Consider the following 12,690-nt stretch of genomic DNA (forward strand, 5'->3'; position numbering starts at 1 on the left):
ATACAGGACATTCTTCCAGTTTTTATATTGTTTTGTCTATTTATCGGCCGTGCCATGCAGCATTGTACTTGTACTCAGTCATATCGGACACCCTGCAATCCCATAGACTATAACCCTCCAGGCTCCTCTGTCCATGGAATTTTCCAGGTAAGAACACTGGAGCGAGTTGCCATTTCCTACTCCAGAGGACCATCCCAAGGCAAGGATTGAACCCATGTCTCTTGTGTTGGTGGGCAGATTCTTTACCGCTGTGCCAACTGGGAAGCCTCCTATCCCTTGGCATGAAGGATCTTGTTTCCAGGACAAGGGTGGAACTCATGACCTCAGCAGTAGAAGCACAGAGTCTGAACTGCTGAACCACCAGGGGAGTCCCTGTGGATAATTTTATACAACATTTTATAAAACAAAGTTTCCCTTGGCCTTTGATTGGAAAGGTCATCTTCACCAGATTTCTGAGGTCAGATTAACAAACAATAGTCTATAAATTGTTGCATGTTTAAAATTGTTTTTCTACAACCTGGATGATTTAAATCAGTTTGTCTGGAGATGACATGTATTTTTAATTAAGTTCATTTTTCATTTATCTTTTCTTTCCCTATTTTATTGTCCCTCCTACAGGCATATCACAACATGGCACAATGCAGAACAGTCAGTTTCTCCTTGAAAAATCATTGAACTAATTACCTTTATTTTATTTTTGTTGTACTGAATCATGTCCTGCGGGATGAATCTCTTATGTTGTTACATAAAAGCTTTTCATTATGCAAGAATTATTATGGATGACTAAGATGAGGGTGATCATTGTACAGCTTGTCTATCATTCTGCCTCTTGTATTTCAGTTTTTTTTTAAATCCTTCTTCCTCTTCATTTCTCTACATTCTTTTATTTTAAAAATATATATTCCGGGGACTTCCCTGGTGGTCCAGTGGCTAAGAATCCACACTCCCAATTTAGGGACCCCAGGTTCGGTCCTTGGGTAGGGAACTAAAATTCCACATTCAGCAACTAAAAAAGGTTCCATGCGCTGCAAATAAGACCTGGCACAGCCAAATAAATAAATAAAATGAAAATACATATACAGTCCTTTTGTTTCATCCTTACTGTTTCTTCCAAAACTTTTGGATTTAGAAATTTATCTCACCATGGTTCTTTTTGTTTATTTAAATGCCTAAAAGATATTTCTGTTTGATTAATAATTTGAGTTTTCCTATTAATATTTACTACAGAAATCAAGCAAAGGTACAATGTCTCATTAATCAATCAAAGGATAACTTAATTAAAAAAATGCATAACATTGTAAATCAACTGTACTTCAATAAAAAATTTTTAAAGATAAGTGTTAAAAAAGAAAAAAAACGGTGGTGAAGCCATTCACATGTTTTCATTTGATGCATGTATATCCTTCTGAGACCCAACACCGACCATCTTCTACTTTGTTGGCACATATGAAAAACATTTGTTTAATTTCTTTAGTGCATATTTACATATCCAGACACTGAAAATTTTACTGTGATTTCTTACTATGTTTTAGATCCAGGGAATATGGCAGTGAACAAAGAGAACAGTTAATCTCATAAAGAAAAGCAACACACATCAAGAAGGGAACCAAGTGAAGTCAATACTGAAAGCAGAGCATTTGAGAGGCACAAACTATATATTAGGTTCCCCTGAAAACTCCTATTTTAAAAAAAAAGGAGCAGAGGAAAAAGCTCAAGAGTAAACTAGGGTCCTTCAGTAAGAACATTTATAAGGAAAGTAGATAGCATGTATTACCACACCTTACATTGGTTGGGATTCATGAAGTATCTTCATATATACTGATTGGATAATAAAAAATATGTAACAACCTCTCTTTTCACACTGTCATATATATCAATTGGTAAATCAGTATACTTTATATGGGCACATTAGATCAATTATATATAACATGCTTAGTATGATATGCATTATTTATAAAATTATGTTTATAATGCACATGCATATAATATGTATATATATAATATATATCACTATGCATTATTATTTTGAAATAATAACAGCCTTGTAGAAAGTTGCAAATATAATACAGGGACATGTGCCATACCCTTCATCCAAGTTTCCCCAAGTGTTACATCTTGTATAATTAGAGTACAATATCAAATCCAAGGATTTGTCATTGTCTTTTTACTACATGCATAAGTTCATGTAATCACCACCACACTATATCAAGATTCAGAACCATTCCATCACCACAAATTTTTCCTCATTATCTTTTTTACTAAGTTTTATTAGAGTACAGTTGATTAATTTTTTATTATTATTATTAATTTTATTTTAATTTAAATTTTATTCTTTTACTTTACAATACTGTATTGGTTTTGCCATACATTGACATGAATCCACCACAGGTGTACATGAGTTCCCAACCCTGAACCCCCCTCCCGCCACCCTCCCCATACCATCTCTCTGGGTCATCCCAGTGCACCAGCCCCAAGCATCCTGTATCCTGTATCGAACCTAGACTAGCGATTCATTTCTTACATGATAAGATACATGTTACAATGCCATTTTCCCAAATCATCCCACCCTCTCCCTCTCCCGCGGAGTCCAAAAGTCTGTTCTTTACATCTGTGTCTCTTTTGCTGTCTCGCATATAGGGTTATCATTACCATCTTTCTAAATTCCATATATATGTGTTAGTATACTGTATTGGTGTTTTTCTTTCTGGCTTACTTCACTCTGTATAATAGGCTCCAGTTTCATCCACCTCATTAGAACTGATTCAAATGTATTCTTTTTAATGGCTGAGTAATACTCCATTGTGTATATGTACCACAGCTTTCTTATACATTCATCTGCTGATGGACATCTAGGTTGCTTCCATGTCCTGGCTATTATAAACAGTGCTGCAATGAACATTGGGGTACACGTGTCTCTTTCAATTCTGGTGTCCTCAGTGTGTATTCCCAGCAGTGGTATTGCTGGGTCATAAGGCAATTCTATTTGTAGTTTTTTAAGGAATCTCCACACTGTTCTCCATAGTGGCTGTACTAGTTTGCATTCCCACCAACAGTGTACGAGGGTTCCCTTTTCTCCACACCCTCTCCAGCATTTATTGCTTGTGGACTTTTGGATCGCAGCCATTCTGACTGGCGTGAAATGGTACCTCATTGTGGTTTTGATTTGCATTTCTCTGATAATGAGTGATGTTGAGCATCTTTTCATGTGTTTGTTAGCCATCTGTATGTCTTCTTTGGAGAAATGTCTATTTAGTTCTTTGGCCCATTTTTTGATTGGGTCATTCATTTTTAATGCTATGTTAGTTTCAGGTGTACAGCAAAGTGAATCAGTTATATGTATATCTACTCTTTTCTAGATTCTTTCCTCATTTAGGCTATTACAGAGTATTGAGTATAGTTCCCTGTGCTATACAGCAGGCCCTTATTAGTTATCCATTTTATATATAACAGTATGTATATGTCAATCCCAGTCTCCTAATTCATCCCGACTCCCTTTCCCCAGTTTGGTAACCATAGGATTGTTTTCTACATCTGTGACTCTCTCATGTTACCTTTTTATCCTTATATACACACCTCTCCCCCAACATTTTATAAATCTTGGCAATCACTAATTCCTTTGTCAGCTTTATAATATTTTTTTTAGAGAATGCTATATAAATATACTTAAATAATGTGTGGCCATTTTGAGATTGACCTTTTTCACTCAACACAATGCCCTTGAGATCCTTTCAAGTTGGTAATTCAATCAATTTTATTTCTAAGTGAAATTCCAGAGTATCACAGATGTTTAACCATTAATTTATGAGTTGTTTCCAGTTTTGACCACTCCAAATAGGGCTTCTATGAACAACCATGTGTAGGTTTTTATGTGGACATAAGATTTCATTTTGCTGAGATAATTGCCCAGTGAGTCTGAGTGAATGTTGCTCAGTCATGTCCGACTCTTTGTGACCTCATGGACTATAGCCTGCCAGGCACCACTGTCCATGGAATTCTCATGACTGGAATACTGGAATGGGTAGCCATTCTCTTCTCCAGGGATCTTCTCAACCCAGAGATTGAACCAAGGTATCCTACACTGAGGCAGATTCTTTCCCATTTGAGTCACAAGGGAAGCCCAAATAATTGCTGGGTCATTTGTCAAGTGTAAGTTTAACCTATTTTTTAAGGGAAGGTCAAACTATTTTCCAGAATGGTAGTATTATTTCACATTCCCATCAGCAATGTATAAGAGATCCAGTTTCTCTGTATCCTTGCCAGCATTTGATATTTAGTCACTGTTGCTAATTTTAGCTGTTCTATGAAGTGTGTGGTGATATTCCATTGTGGTATAAAATTGCCATTCTCTTTGGCCACCTCATGCAAAGAGTTGACGCATTGGAAAAGACTCTGATGCTGGGAGGGATTGGGGGCAGGAGGAGAAGGGGACGACAGAGGATGAGATGGCTGGATGGCATCACTGACTCTATGGACATGAGTCCAGGAGTTGGTGATGGACAGGGAGGCCTGGTGTGCTGTGATTCATGGGGTCGCAAAGAGTCAGACCCAACTGAGCGACTGAACTGAACTGAATGGCTAGCGATGTTAAACATGTTTTCTTGTGCTTATTTACCATCTAAAAATTCTCTTCAATAAAATGTCCCTTCATGGCTTTTCCCATTTCCAGTTAAATTAGGTTTGTAATTTTGATAAATTTAGATTCTATTTTTTAATTAATAGATTATGGTTTTGGTGTCATATCAATGACTCTTTACCAAGTTCTAAACCTTAAATGGATTAAGTTTTTAATTTTGATAAAATCAGATGTCTATTTTTTCATTGATGGATTGTGGATTCTATGTCATGTCTAGGAACGCTTCAACAAGCCCTGAGTCCGGAATATTTCTCTATGTTATCTTATCTCTTAACTTTTATGCTTTTATAGTTTTACACTTAAATCTATCATTCATTCCACGCTAATTTTTTGTAAAAGTTTTGAAGTTTAAGCTGAAGTATAATTCTTTAGTATGAATATACATTGCTCCAGCACAATTTGTTAAAGTGTTTTCACCTTTGTCAAAAATCAATTGGTTGTAAATGTATGGAACTGTTTCTGAATTCTCTATTCTGCACAATAGATCTGTCTGTCTATCCCAAGTCCCGTCCTGACTACTGAAGCTATGTAATAAATCTTGAATAACTCTGTTAATCTACTTTACCAGAATATTGGCTATTGTAGTTCCTTTAACTTTCCATAGAAATTTTAGAATAAACTGTAATTAACCTCCAATTAAAATAAATAAATTTATACTTAAAAAATTTAAAAAAACAAGTTTGCTTACATTTTGATAGGATAAACTTGTATAATAATTTTCAAAGAATTGACATCTGAACTTTGTTGAATCCCTTCAATCCATGGTATGTCTCACCATTTATTTAGGTTCTTTTTGAGGCGTAATGTATTTCATCTTTCAGATAGTTTTTTGTTTCCTTCATTCATATTTTATAGTTTTTAGTTTACCTGCATGTGTTTTGTTAGATTTAAACCTCTGGGTTTCTTTTTTTCTTTCCTTTTTTTTTTTTTTTCTTGAGTTGTAAATGGTATTGCATTTTAATTTTTGGATTCTGCAAGTTTATTGTTAGTATATAGAAATGTAATTAATTTTAGGGTGTTGATTTTATATCTTGGGGTTTTGGTGGACTCAATTATCGATACTTGAGATTTCTTTCTTCAAAATACATTCCTGATCACTGGGGTGCAAGCTGGCTCAAGGGGCAATGCTCCCCCTGCGCCCTCAGTGCTCTGAGGCAAGCACTGGGCCCCAGCCCCCAGCCCCTTTGGCTCAGCCTTGGCACTGGCCCCACGGAACACTGTGAGCCTGCTAGAGACCCCAGAGCTGGGCATCGCCGAGTCTAGCAGACCGTGAGCCCCACTGTTGCTCCATGCACTGTGCCCCGGAGCTGCCGTCCCGCCTCCTGCTGCCGCTGCTGATATTGCTGCTCTTGCCTGCAGCGAGTGAAGGTCTTGACCACTCTGTTGAAATGGCATTTGCTGTGGAGCCAAGCAGTGATGTTGCAGTCCCCGGGCAACCCGTTTTTAATGTTGGGCTGCGAGGTGGAGGGAACTCCTCCAGTGCTAATCACCTGGACTAAGGATGAGGTGGAGCTGCTAGACAGTCCCCACTCCCCTGTGCTGGACAATAGGTCCTTGATGATCTTTCACTTCCTGCTGGATGGAGGAGGCAGCCCTTCAGATAACAGGGACTATACTTAGCTGGCTAAGAACCACTTTGGGCTGGTGGTCAGTCAGAAGGCTTGAATCCAGGCTGCAACCATGTCGGACTTCCAAGTGTATTCCTAGGCCACTGGGAGTGAGGAGGGCGGTGTGTCCCACTTCCAGTGCCAAATCCATGTGCTCCCCAAACCCCTCATCACTTGGGAGAAGAACAAGGTCCTCAGTGACATGGACGAGGAGAGGTACACGCTGCAGCCCAAGAGGGTGCTTCAGATAACTGGCCTTCGATCCAAGGACAGTGGAGTCTTCACTGTGACAGCCTTGGGCTCTGGGGCCGCAAGCAGCCTACAGTCCTCGTGGGGCCTGAGAACCCCACCCTGACTGTGCACCAGACTGGTGTGCTTGAGTATGTTACCGCGCCCATTGTGTCCTGGAGTCCCCTGCATGAACACCCCATCAAGGTAGAGGGCACCCAGGTGCCAGGCATGGGGAACTTCATCATCTCAGAGGTGACTGTCCAGTGCTCAGGCGTCTTTATGTCTATGCTGCCAAAAGGCCTGGCACCTGGGTGAGGAGAAGGGCCCAGAGCCGGCTGGTGGTGCAAGCCCAGCAGAGTTTGTCCAGCACCCTCAGTCCATCTCCAGGCTGGCTGGGACTACAGCCATGTTCACCTGCCAGGCCCAGGGTGAACCGCCCCCTCACGTGATGTGGTTGAAGAATGGACAGGTGCTGGAGCCCAGAGGCCCTGACCATTTCTGGAATTGCCTGGAAGATGAGGCCATTTACCAGTGTGTGGCTGAGAACAGTGTCAGCTTCTCTTAGAACAGTGTCAGCTTCTCAAACTGACTCTGCTGTGGGTTGAGGGGCTGCAGGCCCCTGTTGTCCACTGAAGTCCATGTGTCCTGGACTGAGCCCCTGGTGAAGACCAAGGAGATTGTGGGGCTATGCATCAGGAAGGCTGCCGACTCCCTAGAGCTGGAGCATCAGGAAGTCATCAACAAGAGCACCTTCTAGCACATGGTGAGACACCTGGAGCCTTCCACTGCCTACAGTTTCTACATCAAAGTCTACACACCTTGGGGTGGGAGGGGGGCGGGTGCAGTTCAGCCTTCACTCCCACCCTGGCCAGCACTCTAGGCGAACTGCGACTCCCTCCTCAAATGTCAGTGTGGGTCCTGGGCAGCTCCACCTTGTAGCTGCTGTGGGAGTCCTGGAACCCACTGGCCTAGCAAGAGGGTGGCTTCAAGGTATTTTTACCACCCAGCAAGCAAAGGCCCCTTCACAGGCCCCATCCTGCTGCCTGAAACTGTCTTCTCTAATCGCCTAAGCCCGCTTAACCCCACTGCAGTATACCCTGTGAAGCTGCTTGCCTACAGCCAGCATGGGGATGGCAATGCCACAGTCTGCTTTGTGTCTTTGAGGGGAGCATCTAAAAGGGCATCCCTGAGCCCACTATGTGACTGTCGGAAAGAGGAGGCCACCAACTAGACATCCACCATGGGCACTGTCATCGGCATCCACACTGAGGTCACCTGCATCATCTTTTGCATCCTCTTCCTCTTATCTGGCCAAAGGGGCAGGGTCCTCTTGAGTAAGGGTGTGGAAAACCACCTCTCCCCAACTTAGGGCCCCTGGAGCCAGAGGAACCGTGGTGTCCCGGCGCTGAATGAGGTGGGACAGGGAGAGAGGGGCCAGCTGGGCCAAGGCAGGAAACGTGTGGACACGAAGGAACTGGGACAGCTCTTCCCCAAGGCCCTGCCCCTGTGTGAGGAGGCCCAGCTCTCCATGCTGCTGCTTCAGGGGTTCCACCTTCTGGAGGAGATGACATCAGAGCCAAGGCCCCCGCTTCCCTGTCACTCTAGGGGACATAGGCCCTGGCCTCCTGAGTGGAGGACTGGTTGTCCAACGAGCTCCCTCAGGACAGTAGCCGGTGTCCGGCAGGTTCTAGAGGGAGCAACCCCGCATTCTCAGGTTAAAGTCAAGATTTATCCTTTTATGTGGAATTCACCTAGGGGCTTCTCTGTGTTTCTGTCCTGACTGACCCTCTGATTGTCAAGACCTAAAGTAGCCTCAGCAAGAAACCCCTCCAAGGACCCAGAGTGGTTCCTGCAGGAGCCCCCACCTTGGGCCAAGGCCCCCCTTCACCTCTGCTTGTACTCACATGACTTGGAACTGAACTAATGTTTTCCTTTAAAAAAAAAGAACAAACATAAAATCAAAAAAAAAAAAAAAAGAGAGAGAGAGAGAGAGAGAGAGGGAGAGGAAGGTGAATTAGACAAAAATAATGCCCCTGCTGTGGCTGGGTGCCTGACACTGTCACTCTCCACGACTTTATTTTCTCAGGATGGAGTTTTGCTATTTTGGTTTCCAGTGCTTACCTCAGCTGGAATGTATGTCCTTGGGGGAGCAGGGCCATGGCCTCAGCACCCTGCTCCACAGAACGCTGAATGCATTCCTGCTTTAAGCCCCTTTAGGGGCACCCCTTCTTTCCTCACATTGTAGTCCAGACTTTAAAAAAAAAAAAAAAAAAAGTCCCAATTTCCTGGTGGTAAAGAAAACACCTACCTTGAGGTTCACTGGTTCTTGGTCGGCCTGTGTTGTATCACTGGACCTTCCTTCCTGGCTCCTCTCTAAAAATAAGAGGAAAATTTGTTCCTGAAAGTATAAGTTGTTGCTCTAGACTAGAAACTTCTCAGTATGCTACCAGGGCTCCATCTCATCTGCCCGTCCACTCCCATTTTGACCCTCTCAGCCAACTCATCCTTTACTGGGACCCCCAGAACCTTCTCTGAACCTGGGCCTTGGGAGGGTGGGCCATCACCCCACAGCCCGCCTGCCCCCTGTCTTGCCCGCAGAGCTACTGGAGCAGACTGGCCCCTGAAATGTACTGTGTGTGCCGGTTGTGTGTGTGTGGGTGTGTGTGTGTGGGAGGAGGGGCCAGCTCTCTCTTCCCTGGGACACTGCCGGCTTGACTCACCCCCTGGGCAGTGGAGCAACCACTATCAGTAGTTATGGCTGGAAACTATTTTTCCACAAGGTGTGTTTAAGGAATTATGTTCTTGTGACTTCTTGTTTCTCTTTTCTGTTGTGTTGCTTTTTGAAAGACTTAAAGATGAGGAAAAATTAAATGGAAACAAATATATATTTTTGGTTACACTCAAACATATTTTTAAATAGAAGAAACAAAACTTTTTTTAAGAAAAAAATGTATATTCCTTAAGTATAGATTAGGTCATAAAATCCCTGACTCCCAACCCTCTAGGAATGCCTGCCCCAAACTTTAGTGAATTTGCTGAAGAAGGTACTCTCGGTGGCATTTTCGTGAAAGGTTGCAGTCTTGTACCTGTGGACTTGGGGAAGGGCATCGTCCCTTCTCCCCAATGCTGGGCCTGAGACCCAGGCACCTCAAACCTCCCAGGCAGTGCCCCTTTGTCCCTGCAGTGTCGTCTCCACACCCCTTCCTCCTGGAACCCCCTCCCCCTAAGAAGCTTGGATCTGTGGGAGGGGATATGGGGGCCACCTGCCCCATCTTGGGTTTTGTCACACTCATTTTGACTGAATAAAAGCCCTGTAGCCAAAGTGGAAAAAAATAAAAAAGCACATTCCTCAGAGGTGTTTATATGTAGACCAAATTCCTTCCTATCTAGGCAGCCACTTATACCAACTTGGCTAGGAAGGACAGGGATGTACTTTTACTGTTCTACATGTGGCCTCCACTGACACCATGGAGAAGGTAGCACTGCTCTCAGTAAGCCTTAGTAGAAATGGAACTCTCCGTAAGAGCCCCTCTGCCATCCCTCCAAGCAGGCAGGAAAGAGGCTTTTTGTTACTCATAAGCGGAAGAGATCTATAGATTTCCTTTACGCTGTCAACTTAGTCTGAACAGAGTAGTGAGCTTGTTAAGACACTCCAAGGTCTTTGGTGAAGAGAATGCTGGCTCCTGACCATGCCTTCTCTGACATCACCCTGACCAGGAGTTTGGAACACATTATGAAATTTTGGTTTTCCACTCAGTTTTTGCTGATGGAATTGAGAGTGGGGTCCTTCCTTTTTTTTTTTTTTTTTTTTTAATGTGCTGTTTTACTGGAGTAGAGTGGTTATTTCCAAAACTTTCTGTTCTGCATGTCTACCCTTTCTTGGCCTTTTAACAGAGAAAGCATGCTTTTCTTGTTTATTTTTTATTTATTTTTTCTTAAATCTGTGTCCATTGACATTTCTGGGTGGTTGGCTTCACAGTCTGGTATATACAAGACAAAGAGAAAACCGAAAGAATTTACTACCTTATATCATCCCTTTGTTACCATATTCCTAGACAGGCTATCTACTTTTCTTCACCATTCAGCATATTTCTATGTTTGTTTTATATTTAATAATCAGGATTTTAAGTTGCATTCATCAGGAGAAATAGGAAAAATATGTCTAATACAGCTCACCAGAAGTCTGTAATCTATTTTTAATCAAACTGTTTATAGAAAGAGAGGCCCACAAAAACACTTGCTTGGAGCCCTGAACTACTGAGGGATGGCCCTGTACAGAACTGTGCAACATTGCTGTTACCTAGCACCCAGATGGCCTGGTAAAAAGCATATTTTTAGCAAAGCATAATTTCACCCCAATTAGAACTGGGGCTGTCTTAGTAAGCACAAAGAGAAAATGGGTATTTAATAGGAAGCCTGCTGTGTCTGCTTCAAACTCCTATAGTTTAACAACTTACTTTAAAATCATGAGTGTTATAGAAAGCCCAATGTGCTTTAGGTTGAAATTACATATGTACGTATACATATACACATATGTGTATACATATTCATAATTTATATATGCATATTTTAAAAATATATACATATTTGTGACAAAATACACATACATAAAATAAGTTCATGCCATGCTGCCATGCAGAAGTCAAACTAAAATATTGAAAAAGTCCAAGAGACCCAATGTATGTCTTAGAGCAGCAAAGATGAAGTGATGGCATCAATCCAGAGTCCCGGTGACCTACTTGGAGAGATGCATGGTTACCTGAGCAAAGTTTACTCAAGTAAAGCCCTTGGACTTTGGATTCTCAGAAATCCCTTCTTCACTCAGGTATAAAAAAGTCATAAAGGAAGCAGAGAATGTCATTCTGAGATTAGCAAACTATAGGAAAAATGAAAGGAATGGTAGAAATATTGGAAGATTGTAAGACATTTGATAAATAGTTTAGTTTGTATGCAGATCAATGAATATTTCTGACGTCCTAAGGAAGTTCTGGAAATTCACCAAGAATTTTGGAAGGATGATAATAATAAATAAAAAATTTAATTAGCTGATGGATCTTAGAAGGAACTCTTAAATTAAGTGATACTATTAATTAGGTATTGAATGACTACTCTATATACATTTTATTAATACATCAAAATACTTTCCAATATTATGTTTTCCCTAACTGTGTTATTAAAATTCTAAACAGACATAATATAAAGTAATGGAAAACATTTTGAAAACTTTAAATTGAAAAGCAAATCTCCGTTTTGTTACTGTACCCTATCTCTCTTCCAGGATAAACACTGTTTGTGGTTTTCCTCTACATATCATTACAATAACAATCATATATGTGTGCATGAGTGTATTTAATTTTACTCAAATGGCAGCATAATCACACACAATCATTTGTATCTCTGCATCTTCATAATAAAATACCTTAGAGATTTTTCTTTTCCCAACATTGATGAGATCTCATTTTTTTTTTAACATTTTACATACTCTTTTTTCATACTGATGGAAAACTTCATGTAGATAGTGTGAGCTAACATACATATGAAAATGGCCTTTTGCTTCCATCTCCAAGTTCAGTTGTATTTGTTATATTAAAGCTTTTACAATTATTGTGTTGTAATTCAATAACCTGATTACAATGTGGTTACATAGCTTTTCACTAGTATGTTTTTCTACTGTTTCTTCAGACTTGGTACGTGTTTTCATTACGGTTCATTTCCCTAGTATCTGATATAATACTGGCATATAATAATGACATCAACAGTCATTTACTGAGCATCAAGTGCTAGAAGCATGGTGAAGTACTTTGTAAATGCTTGCTTATATAACCTGCCAAATAAATTTAACAAAGAATAAAGTTATTATTCCATTTTTAGAGATGATGAAATCAAGGTTTATAGAGGTCAAATCACTCTTTTATAGATATAGCATTTATGCTTGTTGTCCATCATTCCTTTGAAAGTTTAAATCCTAAACACTGATCTCTGTAATTTCACTGTATGTATTTTTTGCATCATTTAAAAAACAAATTAATAACATATTTAAGAGCCAGAACATGTTTGGGAACACATGTAAGAATTAAAGATTTTAAAATTAAAAAAAAAAAATTAAAAAAAATTACAAAAAAAAAAAAAGAGCCAGAATCCATATGTGTCAAATCATGAAAACTTCATTTAAGCATGTCCTTTTGTTTCTCATGTGTATTTTTTAGTAAAGATAATTTT

At 40.7% G+C, this 12,690-nt stretch overlaps 1 pseudogene; it reads left to right on the top strand.

Annotated features, from left to right (window-relative positions):
• The first annotated feature begins 5,922 nt into the window (after positions 1 to 5,922).
• The window catches only part of LOC138076305 (immunoglobulin superfamily DCC subclass member 3 pseudogene), a 47,557-nt pseudogene continuing 40,789 nt past the window's right edge, over positions 5,923 to 12,690 (top strand).

Source organism: Capricornis sumatraensis, chromosome 3 (genome assembly GCF_032405125.1).
Source record: "Capricornis sumatraensis isolate serow.1 chromosome 3, serow.2, whole genome shotgun sequence".
Classification (NCBI taxonomy): domain Eukaryota; kingdom Metazoa; phylum Chordata; class Mammalia; order Artiodactyla; family Bovidae; genus Capricornis; species Capricornis sumatraensis.